At 42.5% G+C, this 21485-nt stretch overlaps 1 pseudogene; it reads right to left on the bottom strand.

Annotated features, from left to right (window-relative positions):
• Nucleotides 1-12462: 12462 nt before the first annotated feature.
• Nucleotides 12463-19555, bottom strand: LOC117695991 (pre-mRNA-splicing factor CWC22 homolog; annotated as a pseudogene).
• Between the last annotated feature and the right edge of the window lie 1930 nt (nucleotides 19556-21485).

Raw genomic sequence — 21485 nt, 5'->3', positions numbered from 1 at the left:
TTCAGGGCCACAAAATTACACTCAGAAGCTTAGCTTCAATAACCCACCCTCACCCCCACCCTGAGCCAGAAAGTTGTATAGCTTCCAAAAGTCAAAACCACAAAGTCCTGTGCCAAGTTACAGTTACATTTTTCTCCCAATCAAGTTTTTTTTTTCTGTTTTACTCTATGTCAAATGATACAGAATGTAGGTTGTATGGTCTACACTATTATAGCCATAGCCATTTGTTCTTTTGTGGTTAGAAACATGCATTATATTTTGAGGAATAAAACATGAATAACAGAAATCATGGTTAGGAACAGGTCCTATGTTTTAGGTAAGAAAACATGAGTGATGAAAGCTGGTCAGATATTGTTAAGTACACAGGTCCCCTATGACCTAAAACTTAGTTTGAATTTATGATTAAATGGAGGTTGGTAACAAAAAGGGAGTAGTTAGGGCATGTTTCTTTTGCTTTTTTCCCAACATTTGTTTGTTTTCAAAACATGTTTTCTCTATGTATCCCTGGCTATCCTGTAACTCACTCTGTAGACCAGGTTGGCCTTGAACTCAGAAATCTGCCTGCCTCTGCCTCCCAAATGCTGGGAGTAAAGGCAAGCGCCACCACTGCTTGGCTTCTTCTCAACATTTGTATATTATAAACATATTTGAATACATAGCAGAACACATATTGAAGACATATCATACAAATTTTATCAATGAGATAAAACCTTTTCACAACACAGTCATCTATGAACATAGAAGAATACATCCTGAGGAGAAACACTATGAATAAGCAAGGTGGTAAAGCCTTTGCATGTGGCAGTCATCCTAGAAACCATGAAATAAGGTCATAATGGGAGAAACCCCATAAACGTGGCCGATGTGTTAAAGTCTTCTACTTTCTGATATCTTTATAGAAGACTAAACTCTTTAGTAAGTAATCAATCTATTAAAGATTTTGTATATTACAGTAGTTTTTGACCACCTTCAATAATATCAAAGTAATCTGTGACTACAAATAATTTGTATGATCTTACCCAACACACATTGAGTTTCTAAAGGTTATTCATTATGTAGAAAAAAAATTGACAAGCATCAACCATCAGTTTAAACTTTACAATGTCTGTTTTGTTTACACTGGTAACCTCATTTTTACATGAAAGGCCACTGGTTTTTCTTTTTCTTTTTTAGTTAATTGTGTATCCAACAACTTTGCTGAAAGTTTTTACCAACTCTGGGAATTGCCTTTGGGAAGTTTTAGTTCACTTGTGCTTACTATCCTGCAGATAAAGATAATTTTACTTCCTCCTTAAATTTACAATTTAATGTTACATTAATTGTAACATTAATAATGTTAATGTAACATTAAATTGTAAATTTCAGGTTAACTTATTTAACATTAAATTGTAAATTGCAACATAGGACTTGGAATATAGGACTAGTTAACATTAAACTGTAAATTGCCATATAGGGCTAGTTTGTATTAAACTGTAAATTGCAATATAGGACTAGTTAACATTACATGGTAAATTGCAGTAAAGGACTAGTTAACATTAAATTGTAATTTAAATATTCAATATAGAACTATTTAATATTAAAATTTTAGATATTATTTTGAATAGATATAAAGAGAATGGATCACCTTCTCTTCTTTGTGAATTAGTGGAATAAACTAGAAATTCTCTCCATAATTTAACGTCAGCTATAGGTTTGCAGTAAAGTGACATTATTATGTTTAGGTATGTTCCTTGTATCCTTAATCACTCCAAGAACTCTATCATATAGTGAAGTTATGTTGGGCCTTGGACGAGGTAACTCCATTTAACCTGTTACCTTCAGTCACGTAGGACATGTAGAGGGTGTGACTAACAAGTCTCCACCTCCAGAGATTAAAATATTAATGAATTATCAAAAGGCCAGGGGCGTAGCTAATTAAGTTATTCCCTCCCCTTTCTCCCTTCTCTATAAGACTGGTCTCCCCTGGCTTTTGGCGTGGGGAAGCACGTACCAGTTGCACTCATTCACCATGTCATGAACAATAAAAGCTTTGGAAAACCGGACTCCATGTGTCCATGGTCTCTCCGCCTGATTCCCAGCTTTTGGAACGCTGGAACCTTGCCGATGCAGCCGCCGGCCTGCCCACTGACAGCTGCATGAATGTGGGATCCTCCGCTGGTGGCGCAGGATGCCCTGATGCCGGACCGCCCTGAGACTGTCGCCCGCGAGATTTTTTCCCCACAAAGTTAAATATTGTTAGAAAATTTTTCATCATCTAAGAGATTACAACTTTTTTCTTACACTTTCATCACATTATGTTGAACCATCCCTGGACTTCTTGAAAGAAGCCGACCTCATTGATCATGGTGAATGGTCTTTGGACATGGTTTCTATTTTATTTTATTTTATTTTATTCTGTTTTATTAAATATTTTTACATATTTGTTTTTAAGGGAAAATTGGTCTATAATTCTCGTTTGTTACTGAGTCTTTATTTTATTTATTTTTTTTGAAAAAATGTATCATTTTATTTGCACACTTAGAAAAGTTGTACACAGAAACTTATCATTGTAAAACAGAACTGTTAGAGAGGGTGACATTTTTATTTTTAAATCATTAAGACTGGTCGAGAAATAAAACAAAAACATAGTAAAATGTTTTAAAAAATTAAAGAACATTTTCCAAGTATAAATTTTATAAATACAAAACAAATTCACAAATGACTTTGAATGCTAAATAAATATCTAGTTAATAAATTCATTCGGCACTGGCTACAGCACATCAGAGCTAGAGAGTTGAATTCATTCACGTGTAGTGTTGAAACCATGTGCTCATAAATAGTCTTAGGACACATTCTCTAAGCTGTGGTCTAGAAGACTCACTGTGGAGACAAAGCCTCCTTACTACTGAGACCCCTAAAGGTCAATGACAAAATAAATCATAGATGAAAAAATATTTTTCAAGATACCTGAACACATGAAAAGAAGTCATGGATCTACTTTTGTCCTTCTAAAGGCTATACGTGAAGAAAAACATGAATCGTTCATGAAAATGGAACATTAAATCATGCTCTAAAGCAGATATGTGTATAAAGCAATAACAGCTGGTTGAGCACATCCAAGTGTTGCCTGCACTATATTCTCAATTTACTATAAGCACTCAGGATAATGTAGGAAAGACTTCCTTTGCTACAGTTTTTGTTCAGTATCTACTAAGTTTTATAGATGTATTGGGTACAGCACTGGTTTACAGAGGCTTTTGTACATTTTGAATCATTCATGTGTTCAGGTTACTGAGTCTTTCTTTATATTGACTGGATATTTGAGTAACCATGGGTTCACAAAACAAATTGGTTAAAGTTTCTTCTTTTCCTATATTGTTGAGTACTTTGAGGAGTATTCTCATGAACTCCTCTTTGAAGGTCGGGTAGGATTCTACCCTGAAACTCATGGCCCTGGGCTCTTTTTGGTGGCAGACTTGTAATGACTTCTCTTTTTCAAGATGTTTAGGCAGTTTGAGTTGTTTCCCTTAGTTTGATTTAACTTTGATAAGAGGAACCTATTGAGGAAATTTTCCATTATTTTTAGAAATTCCAGTTAGATAAAGTTCAGGCGTTTTAAAACTATGTCATTACTATTCTTTAGCTTTCTTCACAGTCTATTATTTTGTCCTCATTTTCATTTTAGATTTCATTAATTTTGATATTCTCCATCTTTTAATAAGGGTTTGATTATCTTATCCAATAAAACACTCAAAGGACCAACTCCTTGTTTCATTAATTCTTTCCATTCTTCTCTTTCTATTTTGTTGATTTCAGCCCTCAACTTGATAATTAACTGATGTCTAATCCTATTTTTATTGCTCAGTTCTTTCTGTTATAGCATTAAAAGCATGCTCTTAAATTGCCAGTATGAGAGCTCTCCAAATTTATCATTTAGGCATTTTGTGCTATGAACCTTCATCTTAGAACCAGTTTCATGTTTTTTGTATTCTGTAAAATTGTGCATGTTTCATATTCATTTGCATTGAATTCTAGAAAGTCTCTAATGTCTTCCTCTATGTTTGTCTTAAGCTATTTTTTATTCATAGTGTGGTGTTCAGCTGCCATGAGTTTGTAAGCTGTGTGTTCTTTATGGTTTTGTTGATATGCAGCCATAATCCATGGTGGTCTGATAGGATTCATGGTTTTATTTCAATATTGTATGTATTGCGGTTGGCAGTGTGTCTGAATATGTGTTCAGTTTACAAGGAAGTTTCATGAGGTGCTGAGCAGAAGGCATATTCTCCTATATGTCAGTAGAATGTTTTCTAAGTATCAGCTGGACTCATCTTCAAGCTGTCAGTGAGCTGGAATATTTCTTTCTTTTTTTTGAAGGGGTGTCTGGAGAATTTGTCCACTGGTGAGAATGGGGTATTGAAATCTTGGAATATAAGTGAATGAGTGTTATTATGTGATTTTAGGTTTAAATCATTTTTTAAATGAAGGTTGGCAACCATATAAGGCATAGATGTTAAAACTTTAAATGTCATATTTGGTGATTATTTTTTTCTTTAAAGAATTTGTAATGTCTTTATCTTATTCTTTTGATTAATTGTTTAATGTCTATTTTGTTACATTTTAAAATGACCACACCAGCTTGTTCCTTTGGTCCATCTGCTTGGAATATCTTTTTACATTCCTTTATCTTGAATTATTCTCGATGTTGAGCTATATTTCTTGTCTGCAGATGAAGGAGAGATTTTATTATCATCTATTCTTTTAGCCTTTTTCTTTTTATTGGTGAACTGTGGTCATTTATACTGAGAGAGTCAATGAACAGTGATTGTTAACTCTTTGTATTTTGTTGGTGGTGTTGTTGCTGCTGCTGCTGATCGTGGGGCTGGTGTTGGCGGATTTGTGGGCTTTCCTTTCTTTTGCAGATAATACAAGATTATTTACTACCTGTGTTTTCATGTGTATTGTTTACTTCCTTGGATTGGATCCTTTGTATATAACTTTGTGTAAGTTTGCTTGTGTAGATAGATATTATTTAAATTTGACTTTAGCATGGAGTATCTAATTTTTCCATTAATAACAATTAAGCTTTTTTTTGTTTTTTCAGTTTCTTGAGACAGGGTTTTTCTGTGTAGCCCTGGCTGTCCTGGAAGTCCTCTGTAGACCAGGCTGGCCTCAAACTCAGAAATCCGCCTGCCTCTGCCACCCAAGTGCTGAGATTAAAGGCCTGCACCACCACTGCCTAGCCAGCTTTTTTCTACATATAATAATCTGGGCATCTGTAGTTTCTGCAGCATATATGTCCAAGGCCTTCTAATGTTTACAGAATCCAGTGGGAGGTCATCTGCAGTTTTCATAGATCCTCATGATATGTTTCTTGGCTTTTGATCTTTGTATCTTTTAGTATTCTTTCCTTGTACTGGATGTTCTGATTATTATACAGGAGACTTCATTTTATGGTCCATTCTGTTTGGTGTTTTGATGATTCTTTTACTGTGATAGACACCTCCCTCATTATGTTAGGAAATTTTTCTTCTAAGATTTTGTCATCATTATTTTCTGAGAATTTGATCTAATATTCTTCCTCTAGTCCTAGTATCCTTATGTCTTATCCTTTCACAATGTCCTAGATTTTCTGTATGTTTTATGTCAGGAAGTTTTAGATTTAACATTTTCTTTGTGTGATATTTCCATCTCTTCTATTGTATCTTCCATGCTTGAGATTTGTCTTCCATCTCTGTATTCTGTTTGTGAATTTCTCTCTGTAGTTCCTCTTTGCAGTCCTAAGTTTTTGTTTCCATCATTCCCTCAGTTTGTGTTCTTGTTATTGTTTCTAATTCCACTTATAGGTTTTAAACAGTTTTGTTTCCTTCTACTCTTGGTTTGTTTTTCTTTTTTTCTTTTTTCTTTTTTTTTGGTTTATTGAGACAAGGTTTCTCTGTGTAGCCCTGGCTGTCCTAGAACTCACTCTGTAGACCAGGCTGGCATAGAACTCAGAAATCCGCCTGTCTCTGCCTCCCAAGTGCTGGGATTAAAGGCGTGTGCCACCACACCTGGCTTTGGTTTGTTTTTCTAGGCTTTATTTATAAGATTTGTTGGTTTTCTCCACTCTTTTGTTTGTGTTTTCCTAGCTGACTTTGAGGTATTTATTGATTTCTTTCAATTGTTTGTGCTTTCCTCAATTTCTTTAAGTGATTTCACCATTTCCACTGGTCCTGGAAGTGAAAAGGTCCATTTTATGTCAATGTACTTGATATATAATAGTTTGTGTCCACACAATAAAATTTATGTTGGGACCCACCATAGGCTCCATGACAGATTCCGTGAAGTATTCAGCTTACATTTAACCCAATGTTTCATTAATGTCATGGTTGTTTTTTCTCCTTAAATTGGACAGGGAGGCAAGTTAACCACTTTTTATATAAGTTACTCTTATTGTGCTCATGGTTTTAATAACATCACTTCCAATCACTAACACTGGATTCACCATTACCAAAAAAAAATAAATACATAAAAATAAAACTGATGGTGATGGGGTAATAGTTTTCTAATTTACCAATATGTATTTATTCATGTCAGGTGAATGAAGACAAACTATATTGATAGGTATATAATTTAAGAACTTTAGCATAATCCAAGGAATATTGAATTTCCAATTTGTAGATATGTCTAATGCACTTTCAGTGTTAGGTCAGGTCAGATGATTGAGACACAGGCCATTGGCTGTAGCTGTGTGTGTCATGTTACAGATCACAGAAGCTAACATCACACATAGCAGCCACATCAAAGAGTAGTGAATTAATGCCACTTTCTCTGCCAGGAAACCATCTGCTCTTTTTCAAACTCAATGTAGATGTATATTTTTTCAATAAGGTTTATTTTTTCTTTTTGTATTAAAATTTTAAAAATTATTTACATTTCAAAGTTGCCTGCTTTCCTGGTCCCTCTTCCCTGAGGTCTTCTCCCCATCTTCTTTCATGCTGCCTCTGAGAGTTTTCTCTCCCACCCAACCAGCCACCTACCAGGACCTCCCCTCCACCAGCTTCCCTTTTCCCTGGGGCATCAAGTTTCTAAAGGGTTAAGTGCATCCTCTCCTATTTTGGCCAGACAAGTCAGTCCTCTGCTGCACACATGCCCAGGGCCATGAACCATGCCCTGAAGTGTCCAGGTCAGTCATGGTGTGCCCTCTTGTGGCCTTAAGCTGGAAACAATCTAGATGTCCCTGAACAGAAGAATGTATAAAGACCATAAGTTACATTTACACAAACAGCTGATAAAAACAATGACATCATGAAAGTTTCAGGCAAATGGATGGAACTCAAAAAACAATCATCCTGAGCAAGATACTCCAGACTCAGGAAGATAAACATGATATGTACTCACTCATAAGTGGATATTAATTTAAAAGAGGAATATAATAATCTTGTAATTTTATAATCTCCAGGGTTTTTTCTCAGTAATTTTCCACAGGACAAATAAGGATTGTGTGTTATAGAGTATTATATATCAGGGAATACTAAGATTCATAGAATGATATGTTATGGTACTGATTGCATCCTAAGGTGTTTATACATGGAGTAAATCACACAAACACATATAACTCTACTATGCCTGGAGCCTCCCTTCCTGGAGAGGGTAGTGGTGGAGGCGCATAGTAGGACTCTGGTGATGACTTTAAAGTCTGAGGGACATTCTAGCTGTCTGACTGTACTGAACTGCTGATGATAACTTCTCAAAACTCATAAACACTTTCTGGGTCTTTCAGAGGGTAAAAAGCTCCCGGCTTAGGTGGTTGAATCCTGTATCTTAACAGCTGAGGATAAGTAATGAGGCTTTTGTTCTATCTCAGCAGGAAGTGCTTGGCTCTAACTGGCCCACTCTCCCGCCCACCCAGGATCTCCCAACCCTGGGCTGCAGACTTGCAGCCTGTCCTGCCCACCACATTAACCTTGCTACTGCTCACTGCCACCACTGCACACCTCCTTTTCTTGGTCCCAAGGTTCCTCCGCAGGAATGAATGGTAGCATCTACTCAAAAAGAGAACTCAAAAAGAATCTGCTGGTCTCCAGCACCAGCAGCATCCCGTCTGATGAGCTGGCTCCTGTGTGGTCTTCTTTGTAGGACCAGGACTCTCGTTGGGTGACTGCTGACCTCGCCAATGGTGGGTACCTCAAAAGAGGAACCACAGGGCTCCCTGCCCGCTGCTGGGGTGCAGAAAGAGAAGACAAACTCAGTGTTGCCTCCCCTCGAGCAGCCACACTGCTCCCTCCACCCCACTGCTCCCCTCTTCCCCGCCCCTCCCCCTCCCTGCACAGCCAATGTGGCGCTGCTGCCGTGATACCTGTGGGGCATCTGAATCCCCTGCAGAGGCAACAAGTCAATGGAAGTTCCCTAGCCTCAAGTGGAGGGCGAAGGTTGGAGGTGGGGGCAGGGAGGGGGGAGGTTGGGGTGGGGGTAGGGAGGGGTGGTTGGGGTAGGGGAAGGGGGTGGGAAGACACGGAGGAGGCTGCACACGGGAGGCACGTGAACCCTGCATGGACAGGAGCAATGTTCCCTACCCACGCCTCGCTCATTTCAGTACCTGGTAACAAATACTCAGGACGGGGATCTTAACACTCATGTTAGTTATGGAGAATCAGCAGATAATGCATTTAAAAGAATCAGTACACACAGACCACACACACAGACACACACACAGACACACACACACACACACCCCACACACATACACACACAGACACACATACATACACACACAGACACACAGAGACACACATACACACACATACATACACAGACACACACACACATACACACACCACACACATACACACACAGACATACACAGACACACATACCCTCACATACACACACAGACATACACAGACACACACACACACACATACACACACCACACACATACACACACAGACATACACAGACACACAGACATACATACACACACATACACACATACACACAGAGACACACACGCACATATACACACTACACACATACACCAGACATGCACACACACACACATACACACACTACATACACACACACTAAACACACATTCACACACACATACACACACACATACACACACACATACACACACACATACACCCCCCACACACACACACACTACTTTCATCCTTTCGCACAGATCACTAACAAGTGACAAAGGAGCGTGTGTGTTGCTCTCCTCACTCTCCGTTTCTTCTGATGAAACGACTTCTGAAGTAAGATGTGAACAAACATGGGCTGAAATAGAAAATGATACAAATGTCGCAGCCCGTGGAGGCGCAGCCCAAATAAAAACTGTGACTCTTCCTGTAATGAGTGTAATGAATCTCAACATAATTTCTCCAAGCACAGACACACAAGGTGTGGTGGTGACACACACCTGTAATACTTAGAAACTCGAGGCAGGGTGGTCATGTGTGTAGCCTCTAAACAGAAAACAATTAATAAATTATGCATATAATTACATATACATGACACCAGTAGTGATAAAAATGAATGAATTGAGCTGGGCAGCGGTGGCTCACGCCTTTAATCCCAGCACTTTGGAGGCAGAGGCAGGGGGATCACGGTGATGGAATAACGATCAATAATCAATGCCAATCAATAATCAACAATCAACAAACAATAAATGGTAGTCAATAATTATCAATACTAATTGATAACCAATAATGATCAATAATTGATGGCACATGCTTTTAATCCCAGCACTTGGGAGGCAGAGGCATAGGATGATGGTGATGGAATAACAATCAATAATCAATGCCAATCAATAATAAATGGTAATCAATAATTATCAATATTAATTGATAACCAATAATGATCAGTAATTGATGACACATGCTTTTAATCCCAGCACTTGGGAGCCAGAGGCAGGCAGATTTCTGAGTTCGAGGCCAGCCTGGTCTACAGAGTGAGTTCCAGGACAGCCAGGGCTACACAGAGAAACCCTGTCTCAAAAAACCAAAAAAAAAATAAAAATAAGAGAGAGAGAATGAATTATACATACGATTACATATACATGAAACCAGTAGTGGTAAAAATGAATGAATTATACATACAATTACATATACTTGCCACCAGTAGTGATAAAATGAATGAATTATATATACAATTACATATATATGATACTAGTAGTGATAAAGAAAAGTAATCCAGTTTATATCTTAAACTGATTAAGTTTAACCCTTCAAATACTCAGAAGTTTACTTCTGGAAATATATTTTATCCTATTTAGTAAAATAGAGACACTTCCCATTACTTTCTTATTTAAAAAAAATACAGTATTTCTTTCATTAACCTTTATTTGGATAAGTTGGAGGAGATACATGATCTATGGGATATTTTGCCCTTATAAAGTAGTCCAGATATATATATATATATATATATATATATATATATATATATATATATATATATATATATATATATACATGTATGTATATACACATATATGTGTGTATGTATACATATACATGTACATATACATAGATATACACACTTATATATGTATACATATATACGTATATATCTCTGTATACGTATACACACACACACACACACACACACACACACACACACACACACACACACACACACACACATATATATATATATATATATATATATATATATATATATATATATATATATATTGTACTTTGCCACTGAAACATTAGGTTACCTAAAGGTTGTCTATTTTTAATCAATAATAGCTATTTTAACATCCAGATAATGTTGCCAACAGCGCTCTAAGTTGTAAAAGTTATGGTCTTTCTTCCCCTGATAATTCACTGTGTGATCCTAGCCAGATTGACTGCCTTTCTTAAACTTCAATTTCTCTGCGCTGCAGGGAGGATAGGAATGATTATCAGTTTCACATTCACATCCTAGAGCCTAAAATAAGTATTACAGACACCCAGCATGTATTTGGAGAAAGAGTTAATGATCTCTTGGGGAAAAGGGGCTTTTGGTCAGAGCTCGAAAATACTTGTTACTGATGGAAAAATGTAAAGAAAAAATATTGAAGGTGTGCAGGTGAGTCATTGGCAGAGTGTTTTTCTCAGAGTCAATGAGACCCTGGGTTCAACCTGCAATGTGGGGGATGGGGTGATAGAAGAAACTTACTGGGCCCACTTGTATCTTGGTGAAAAGGGCAGTTTCAATTATTGACAAGGAGTTGTTTAATGCCTCAGTGCTGCTGTCCAGTAAGATATTGAAAGAATTTTGCAGTGAAATCCATGCATCAACAGTGCTATGAACAACCTCACGTGATGAACATTTTAAGGTGTATTCTCAAATTTATTCAGTCAACTGTATCTAATGCAATGAAGAAGAAATAAATGATACCACTTCTATAGTTTCAGGGTCTTTTGATTAGAATTTAGAATATCATGAATATTTCTAATTCACTTGATTTTCCAATATATGAAGCTCATATTCAGTCAGGGCCAATTTGAACTTTCTCACAATCATTCACATAGTATATTTAACAAGTGACACGGACCGAAGCCACTGAGGTTACATTCTGAACAGCAAAGGCCCCTTTGTACCTGAACTGGATCAGCACTAGTTCCATGTCCTAGAAGAAATTGTTAAGTTTCATATTGCTGCACCTTAGAAAGCATGTGGTATCTTCAGTATACGTCCATGGGTCATTTAGTGACACAAAAATAAGTATTAACTTTCTCCACACATGGTATTTTGTCATTATATAGCCTGACCAAAAAGTAGAATGTCTCCGTCTTATTTGGCTCCCCATGCTTTTCTTGTGGCTCTCTGTGTGAGCCTTGTCGAGAGGCCACTGCCAGCTCCTCTGTCCCTATTCTCATGGCATCTGTCCTCCATGTGCTTCGCTAGGGGATCTTGCCAGTCTGCATTTGCTGATTTCTGAGCTCTGTATCTTTCAGACCAAGCTCTGTCCGTCCTTCCTTCCTGGTGCCTTGTCCTCCCTGCCTGCATTTCACGTCCTGTCACCTGCCTGGTGGCCCCTGGCTCCATTTCACCTCCTGTCACCTGCCTGGTGGGCCCTGGCTCCATTTCACCTCCTGTCACCTGCCTGGTGGACCCTGGCTCCATTTCACCTCCTGTCACCTGCCTGGTGGACCCTGGCTCCATTTCACCTCCTGTCTCCTGCCTGGTGGCCCCTGGATCCATTTCACTTCCTGTCACCTGCCTGGTGGCCCCTGGCTCCATTTCACCTCCTGTCACCTGCCTGGTGGCCCCTGGCTCCATTTCACCTCCTGTCTCCTGCCTGGTGGCCCTTGGCTCCATTTCACCTCCTGTCTCCTGCCTGGTGGCCCCTGGCTCCATTTCACCTCCTGTCTCCTGCCTGGTGGCCCTTGGCTCCATTTCACATCCTGTCTCCTGCCTGGTGGCCCCTGGCTAACTTATCTGCTTCTTCACCTCTGGCCTTCCCTTGTCTCTTCTTTTTTTGTACTTTTAGCTGAGACAGATTCCTGACTACTGGAGGAGGAGTTTGAAGGAGGAGGAGGGGGAGAAGGGGAAGAAGGGGGAAGGGGAGTTGGAGGAGTAAGGAGAGGAGGAGTTGAAGGAAGTGGAGGAGGTGGAGGAAAAGGAGGTGGAGGAGGAGGTGGAGGAGGAAGGGAAGGAGAAAGAAGAGGAAGGAGGAAAAGGAGTAAGGTAGGGGAGGAAAGAAGGGGAAAAGGAGGAAGGAGAGGTGGAGGAGTAAGGGGAGGAGGAGGTGGAGGAAAAGAAGGTGGAGGAGGAGGGGGAGGAGAAGGGGAAGGATGAGGAGAGAGGGGGAGGACAAGGATGAGGGGGAGGAGGAAGAAGTGGAAAGAGGAGGAGGAGGAGGGAGGGGGGAGGAAGAAGGAGGAGGGGAAGGAGAAAGAAGAGGAAGGAGGAAAAGGAGTAAGTTAGGGGAAGAAGGAAGGGGAAAAGGAGGAAGGAGAGGTGGAGGAGGAAGGGGAGGAGGAGGTGGAGGAAAAAGGTGGAGGAGGAGGGGGAGGAGAAGGGGAAGGATGAGGAAGGAGGGGGAGGACAAGGATGAGGGGGAGGAGGAAGAAGAGGAAGGAGGAGGAGGAGGAGGCAGGGGGAGGAAGAAGGAGAGGAAGGAGGAGGAGGAAGAAGAGGAAAGAGGAGAAGGAGGAAGGAAGGGGGAGAAAGAGGAAGGAGGAGGAGAAATAGAATGTGAAGATAAAGAAGATGAAGATGATGAAGATGATGAAGAAGATGAAGATGTGAAGGCTTCTTTTGCTCAGCTCTGGTTTCCAGCAGACAGATGAGTGAACATTTTTCAGATGTTCTGGAAGTTCTAGCGCCAAATCCTCGAGGCCTATGGCTGTGAAGAAGTTAACAGCAAACTGGGTGTTGCGTGTGTTGTCTCAGGGTCACAGGGGTCACAGTCCTTCACAGAATGGTGGAAGAGTTTCCTCCTTTAGCCTTGTGTTCAGATTAGGAAGACCCGTGTAGTCACACAGTTCCTGGAAGAAGATCATGACAAAAGTCCTGCTGGACGACCTCGTGGTCTCTTCACTAGGCTTCACACATCCGAGATGAGTCCACGGAAGCGAGTGTGTGTGTAAGAGGTGAGCGAGCGTCTCAGCCACATTTCTCAGCTTCTTCGTCTCTAAGTGATGATGGTGTCCTGCTGCTCCTGGTACTTTCACATGATTTTGTGTCTTCTGTTTTCAGCACGTGAAACTGCCCTGCTGACAAGCTGGCACACTGTGAGCGGGCCTTTCATTGGGCACATCAGTCACACTGTGCATGGGTCCTTCCTTGGGCACAGCAGTCACACTGTGCACGGGCCCTTCATTGGGCACAGCTGTCACACTGTGTGCGGGTCCTTCCTTGGGCACAGCAGTCACACTGTGCATGGGTCCTTCATTGGGCACAGCTGTCACACTGTGTGTGGGTCTTTCATTGGGCATAGCTGTCACACTGTGCATGGGTTCTTCCTTGGGCACAGCAGTCACACTGTGCGAGGGTCCTTTATTGGGCACAGCAATCACACTGTGCGTGGTTCCTTCAGTGGGCACAGCCGTCACACTGTGTGTGGGTCCTTCATTGTGCACAGCAGTCACACTGTGCATGGGTCCTTCCTTGGGAACAGCAGTCACACTGTGCGAGGGTCCTTTATTGGGCACAGCAGTCACACTGTGCATGGGTCCTTCCTTGGGCACAGCAGTCACACTGTGCATGGGTCCTTCATTGGGCACAGCAGTCACACTGTGCACAGGTCCTTCATTGGGCACAGGTGTCATGTTGTGGCCAACTCCATCTTCAGCAACTTGTGTGCACATTCTTCAAAGGCTAAACTTGACTGAATGGCAAGATAGATTGTACGGTGGAACGAGACTAGGCTGTGATTCCCTTTCCTCCTTCTCGTCTTCCCCCTACTCCTCCCCAGCCTCCTCCCCCATCCTCCTCCCTCCTTCTCCTCTCCTCCTCCTCTACCTCCTCCCCTTCACTACTTCAGCTTCTTTGTGATTGAATCACTATCTGCCTCATCCAGGATTTCTTTTTAATAGTCTTGTACTTCTCTTCATTCTCCATAAAATGAGGATCCACCTTGAAAACGTTAAGGGCATCTTCAGGATTGTAGTCATCCTCCAGGGGGAGCATATGTGTAAACTGATCGTCCTCTTCCACTAAATCAAGTCCTCCCTGAATAACAGGGTGGTCCTTGAATCCAACCTTCCGTACAGTAACATCACTTCATGTAGGGCTGTGAAGAGATGGTTTGGTCTCCCCAGTACAGCACTGGGTGTGAGATAGCCTGAGACACAACAGGTGTGAAGGACATAGCCTGTGAGAGACATGGCCTGTGAGGGACATGGTCTGTGAGGGACATGGTCTGTGAAGTACATGGTCTGTGAGAGACATGGCCTGTGAGAGACATGGCCTGTGAGGAACGTGGCCTGTGAGAGAGACATGGCCTGTTAGAGACATGCCCTGTGAGACTGTTAGAGACATGGCGTATGGGGGACATGGCCTGTGAGAGACATGGTTTTTGAGGGACATGGTCTGTGAGAGACTTGGCCTGTGAGAGACATGGCCTGTGAGAGACATGGCCTGTGAGGGTCATGGCCTCTGAGAGACATGGCCTGTGAGAGACATGGCCTGTGAGGGTCATGGCCTCTGAGAGACATGGCCTGTGAGGGAAATGCTCTATGATGGACATGGTCTGTGAGAGACATGGCCTGTGAGAAACATGGATTGTGGGGGACATGGTCTATGAGATTGTGAGGGACATGGCCTATGAGAGACATGGCTTGTGTGGTACATGGCCTTTGAGAGACATGGCCTGTGATGGACATGGCTTGTTAGAGACATGGCCTGTGAGACTGTGAAGGACATGGTCTGTGAGGGACATGGTCTGTGAGGGACATGGTCTGTGAGAGACATGACCTGTGAGGGCCATGGCCTGTGAGGGCCATGGTCTGTGAGGGCCATGGCCTGTGAGAGACATGGCCTGTGAGAGACATGGCCTGTGAGAGACATGGCCTGTGAGGGACATGATCTGTGAGAGACATGGCCTCTGAGAGACATGGCCTGTGAGGGACATGGTCTGTGAGGGACATGGCCTGTGAGAGACATGGCCTGTGAGGGACATGGTCTGTGAGAGACATGGCCTGTGAGGGACATGGCCTGTGAGAGACATGGCCTGTGAGGGACATGGACTGTGAGACTGTGAGGTACTTGGCCTGTGAGAGACATTGCTTTTGAGGGACATGGCTTGTGAGGGACATGGCCTATGAGGGACATGCTCTGTGAGGGAGATGGACTGTGAGGGACATGGTCTGTGAGAGACATTGCCTGTGAGAGACATGGCCTGTGAGGGACATGGCCTGTGAGGGACATGGTCGCAGAGAGACATGGCCTGTGAGGGACATGCTCTGTGAGGGACATGGCCTGTGAGGGACATGCTCTGTGAGGGAGATGGACTGTGAGGGACATGGTCTGTGAGAGACATGGCCTGTGAGGGACATGGTCTGTGAGGGATATTGGCTGTGAGTGACATGGCCTGTTAGGGACATGCCCTGTGAGACTGTGAGAGACATGGCCTATGGGGGACATGGCCTGTGAGAGACATGATTTATGAGGGACATGGCCTGTGAGAGACATGGCCTGTGAGGGACATGGCCTGTGAGAGACATGGCCTGTGAGGGATATGGCCTGTGAGGAACATGGCCTGTGAGATTGTGAGGGACTTGGCCTGTGAGAGACATGGCTTTTGAGGGACATGGCTTGTGAGAAACATGGCCTGTGTAGGACATGGCCTGTGAGAGACATGGCCTGTGAGAGACATGGCCTGTGAGGGCCATGGCCTGTGAGAGACATGGTCTGTGAGGGCCATGGCCTGTGAGACTGTGAGAGACATGGCCTATGAGGGACATGACCTGTGAGAGACATGATCTGTGAGGGACATGGTCTGTGAGACTGTGAGGGACATTGTCTGTGAGGGACATGGTCTGTGAGGGACATGGCCTGTGAGGGACATTCTCTGTGAGGGAGATGGACTGTGAGGGACATGGTTTGTGAGAGACATTGCCTGTGAGAGACATGATCTGTGAGGGACATTGCCTGTAAGGGACGTGGTCTGTGAGAGATATCATCTGTGAGGGACATGGTTTGTGAGAGACATTGCCTGTGAGAGACATGATCTGTGAGGGACATTGCCTGTAAGGGACGTGGTCTGTGAGAGATATCATCTGTGAGGGCCATGGCCTGTGATGGACATGGTCTCAGAGAGACATGGCCTGTGAGGGACATGGTCTGTGAGAGACATGGCCTGTGAGAGATATGGTCTGTGAGGGACATGGACTGTGAGACTGTGAGGGACTTGGCCTGTGAGAGACATGGCTTTTGAGGGACATGGCTTGTGAGGGACATGGCCTGTGAGGGACATGGCCTGTGAGAGACATGGTCAGTGAGGGACATGGCCTGTGAGTGACATGGCCTCTGAGAGACATGGCCTGTGAGGGACATGGTCTGTGAGAGACATGGCCTCTGAGAGACATGGCCTGTGAGGGACATGGTCTGTGAGGGACATGGCCTGTGAGAGACATGGCCTGTGAGGGACATGGCCTGTGACTTACATGGTCTGTGAGGGACATGGTCTGTGAGACTCTGAGGAACATGATCTCTGAAGGACATGGCCTGTGAGAGATGGCATGTATCTCCCCACACCCCCGGATTCCAGACTCCTCCATGTGGCCCACATCCTCATTAACCTGCACCTTGCAGACAAGTTTGGCTCAGTAACTCCTCCCAGAGAGGTTTTGCATCACCAACTAAGGCTACAGGTAGAGGGTGTGACTAACAGGCCTCCACCTCGAGATTTTCATATTCATGAGTTACCTAAAGGCCAGGGGGCACAGCTCAAGTTATTCCTCCCCAGTTCCTCCTCTATTCCCTTTCCTATTTAAGCCAGCTCACCCTGGCTTTTATGGGGTGTGCACATCCAGACTCAACCATCATCCATCATGCCATTAAAGCCTATGAAACTCATGGACTTTCTCGTGTCATTGGGGCCACCGCGAGCAACCGTGGAGAAGGCCTTTAATGAGCCGCAGTCAGCACACCTAACTTCCCACCTGGAGGAACTTTCTGTGTTTCCAGCCATACTATCCACAACTTCAATCATGTACTGGACTCTTTTGTCCCTCTAACAGACTTGTATAGAGTGTTTTTCAGGCAGTCAAAGATGGCGTTGATTTCCCTTGGTGGCACTTGGGTTAATTTGAGACCACAGTCCTTGAGGAAGCCGATAGCTTCTTCCACACTGTCTCTTGTTGTTCTCTCTAAGAGCAAAGGGAGCATCTCCAGGCACAGAACCTCATGTGCCACATTCTGGTTAATAAAATGTGCCACATGTTTGGAAGCAGTCATGCAAAAGTTGCTTAATGTTCCTTCGATATCCTTTCCGAAAATTCAGAATTAGTCTCTTGAGGACTAACTCTCCAGTCTGGGAATTCTGAGTTGATGATTACCACCAAAGCCGCATAAACATGAGTGAAGATTGGAGAAGCACTCTGTGCTTGCAGAACAGATCTGGACAGCAGTCCTCTCCCTCTGACGATGTTCTCTTGAAGGAAGTCTTGGATAATAATACTGATGTTGGAGATGTTGCCCTTGTTGATGATATCATTGATTTCTTCAGAAATCAATTCAGAAATCTTTACTACTTTGTTGTAGTAAATATTTTTTTTTAAAAATGCCCGCTAATGAAGCCAACTGTCTAAGCTGCAGCAGCTCTGCCTAGCTCAGCCACGTGGCCAGAGGACACATGCATGCCTCAGATAGAAACGGCCAGCTAGAGACACCAGCCCTGCCACCCATGAGACACCAGCATGGGACACTGCTTTGCCAATCTTTCACGCTGTCTCTTTAAGGCTGGGCATTGCCCAGACCATCCTACCAACCACACGAGCTCAGTACAAATGAGACTCTAATGCTTAGATTATCCAAAGGCTTATATATTTAGTAATGATCAATAACAAGATGCCCTTACAGTCAGAGTGTAACCCAATACCCAACCTAGATATAGAGCCTTCCAGCTCATCCTCTGGTACGCTAAGCTGTTTCTATCTGTAATCTCTTCCTGCATTGTCCTGAGCTTTGTGAGAGGAATATATGCTCCCCCTTGTGTGTGAGCAGCAGATCCAGCTAATCCATCCTCTTCTTCTTCGGTACCGGTTCTTCCTGAGTAGAAATCGGGGTTACTCCTCAGTCTGGGCTACTTCTGTCAAAAGATGGGGATTTCCGGGACCGTTTCCGATATCTGTATCTCTGTCTCTTTCCCTGCATTTCTCTTTGTCCCTATGTCGTGATTCCATGGTATTATCATAAGAGTATCCATGGTGTTATCATAAGAGTATCCTCTTCTAGAATGCTCATAGTCTGACCGACTGTGAGCAGAGGGGTCGCTGTCCCAGGAAGAACATTTTTGTTCGGCATATCTGTCTTCTGGAAAGGAGCTCTGGTGGGACAAGCTGTGGCTCTCCCTTCTGTTGTGACACACCCCTCTTTAAAAATCTTTAAAAGAGAAAAAAGAAAACAGCATGTCAGTGTACTCTACCAGACATGAATGTCATGAACCTGCTGTGTGGATCAAGGTGATCTTGAGCTTACAGGGATCTATCTTTGTTTTTACCCTAAGTACTGAAGTCAGTTTTCAGTCAGTATGTACAGCTGTGAAGAGTCATTTTGTGGTTGTGGTGAACAACTTTGCTTATCATTTCTCATGAGTCAATTCTTTCTATGTAAATGAAAACATATCTGAGGCATCTGGTTGTAGGTAATTCTGTTTGGCTGTGTGATTCTGACATCTTTGTTGCAACAGTTTCCTAGGTCTCTGAATGTCTTGCCTATTGATTGGGTGGGTGGATCATGAGGTGGTCAGGTGTGGACAGAGTCCAGAAGACAACTTTGTCTATCCCAGCGGTGTACTGGGAGTCAAATCCAGATCCTCTTGAAGAATATCAAGTGATTTGAACTGCTATGATATCTCTCCAGCTTCTTCCTCTATACTTTAATCTTTCTGTAGTCTCTCTTACTCCACCTGCCATAACAAAAATTCTTCCATGGTTACAACATCTATTTTTAAGAAATAAAACAAACCAACCAACCAAACTAACTACCCCCAAAGAACATCCCTGTAACCCTGTCTGACTCCAGAAATAACTATGGCTGTACATTCATACCATTTCTGTAGATTTCTCTAAAAGACCAGAGGGAGGCAATTGGAGGTGGAGCTGTGTCACTGGTAAGCACACAGCTGGGATTCATTATAAGTTTCTCTCTCTTTTTTAAGATTTTTACTAATATTTGACAAACGCCCATCCTGCTCAGAACCACATTTACTCATTTAAAATGCATAAAGGCAAAATTGCAGAAGTGGTGGCAGAACACCTGCTTTAGATTTCATTCCTCCAGTTGGGACCTTTTGTTTCTTTTCCCTTGTTTGTTTGTTTTGCTGATTTTTAAGTAGTTGTCCTTGAACTGACATTGTAGACCAGGCTCACCTTGAATTCAGAAACAAGCCTGCCTCTGCCTTCTGAGTGCTGGCTGCAAAACTCTGGTCTTGGGAGGATATAAACAATCACAATGAGAGCTGCTATCTTTTTTGTTCAATGTTATCATCAGAAACTTCAAGCATGTCAGCAGTTACTCATTTGGAAGGTGGTTACTCATCTGGTTCTATCTGTGCCTATGCCAGGCAGGGAGCACCCAGTGGCCATGAAAGACTTTCACCAAAGATACATTCCCAGACAATCCATAAGGTAACACAGGTTTTGGGGGGTTGTTGTTGTTGTTGGCATATCTACCTATATCAAACCCTGCCTGTGAATGATACATTCAAAAATCAGAGAAAGGCAGCACATCTGCAAAAATTAGAGCTATAGGTGGTATTCAGCTGCTTGTTGGACTAAAACTAAGAGATTGTCTCTGATTGCCAAGTTCTAGAGTTTTGTTTTGGTTTCTGTTTTGGTTATTCTCATGAAAGGAAATTGATTTGGTACAGATTAGGATTGTGAATTTCTTGTGCTCTTGATCCATGGCCACTGTCATTACATTTAGCAAGCAAGGACAAGGTCAGACTCCCTAGTATCTGTATTTATATCTTCAGTAAAATACAAACAGTGTAGTAAACAATCCTGGTCCCCAACTCTCCTTGTTTCTGTAGGATCCACTGTTATAGTTTTCTCCAATCTTTCCACAGTCTACTACACAGACTACTGAGACCTGCATACAAGGCTGTTGAAATTGTTTTAAACTTCCTTTGGTCCTCTAAGGGGAGAAATTGTTTCCAATGTCCATGTGTCCTCTTATTAGAATTGAGTGTTTTGAAAAATAATTAACAATTTTACCCTTAAATGATGCTTGGAAAAAAGCAAAAGTTCAGTGCCCACCAGTCCTCCTGTCTCCTGATGAATTGCTTCAAGTTTTTCTCAATTTAGGAAAATGTTGTCTGTAAGACTCTCTCTGTCTTTCTCTGTCTCTGTCTGTGGAGGTGGCAGAGGCAGGCAGGGCAGGCTTCCTGGCTGTCTTGGACACACTTTGTAGACTAGGTTGGCCTCGAACCTGCAAGAGCCCACCTCTGCCTTTCAAATGCTGGGATTAAAGCTGTACACCTCTATGAACGGCTGAGATTCTCATCATTTTTATTAATGATTCTAGCTTTGGCCAGGCAGTGGTGGTGGCAGAGAGAGGTGGATCACTGTACATTTGAGACTAGCCTAGTCTACAGACCAAGTTACAGGGAAGCCGAGGCTAAACAAAGAGGGGCTCTTTCCAGAAATGAAACAACAACAAAATATCAATTGGTATTGATTACTGATTGGCATTGACTGCTGATTATCAATCATTGATTATCATTGTAATTGATCATTTTTAGTTATTGACCAGCATGGATTACTGGTCATTGATTAGTATTATTGCTTAGCATGTTTATTGATAATTGATTAGTATCAGTTACCATGGTCATTCTGTGTGCGTGGTTTCTATGGGACGAG

Source organism: Arvicanthis niloticus (genome assembly GCF_011762505.2).
Source record: "Arvicanthis niloticus isolate mArvNil1 chromosome Y unlocalized genomic scaffold, mArvNil1.pat.X SUPER_Y_unloc_2, whole genome shotgun sequence".
Lineage (NCBI taxonomy): Eukaryota > Metazoa > Chordata > Mammalia > Rodentia > Muridae > Arvicanthis > Arvicanthis niloticus.
This window is presented reverse-complemented; position numbering and strand designations above follow the sequence as displayed.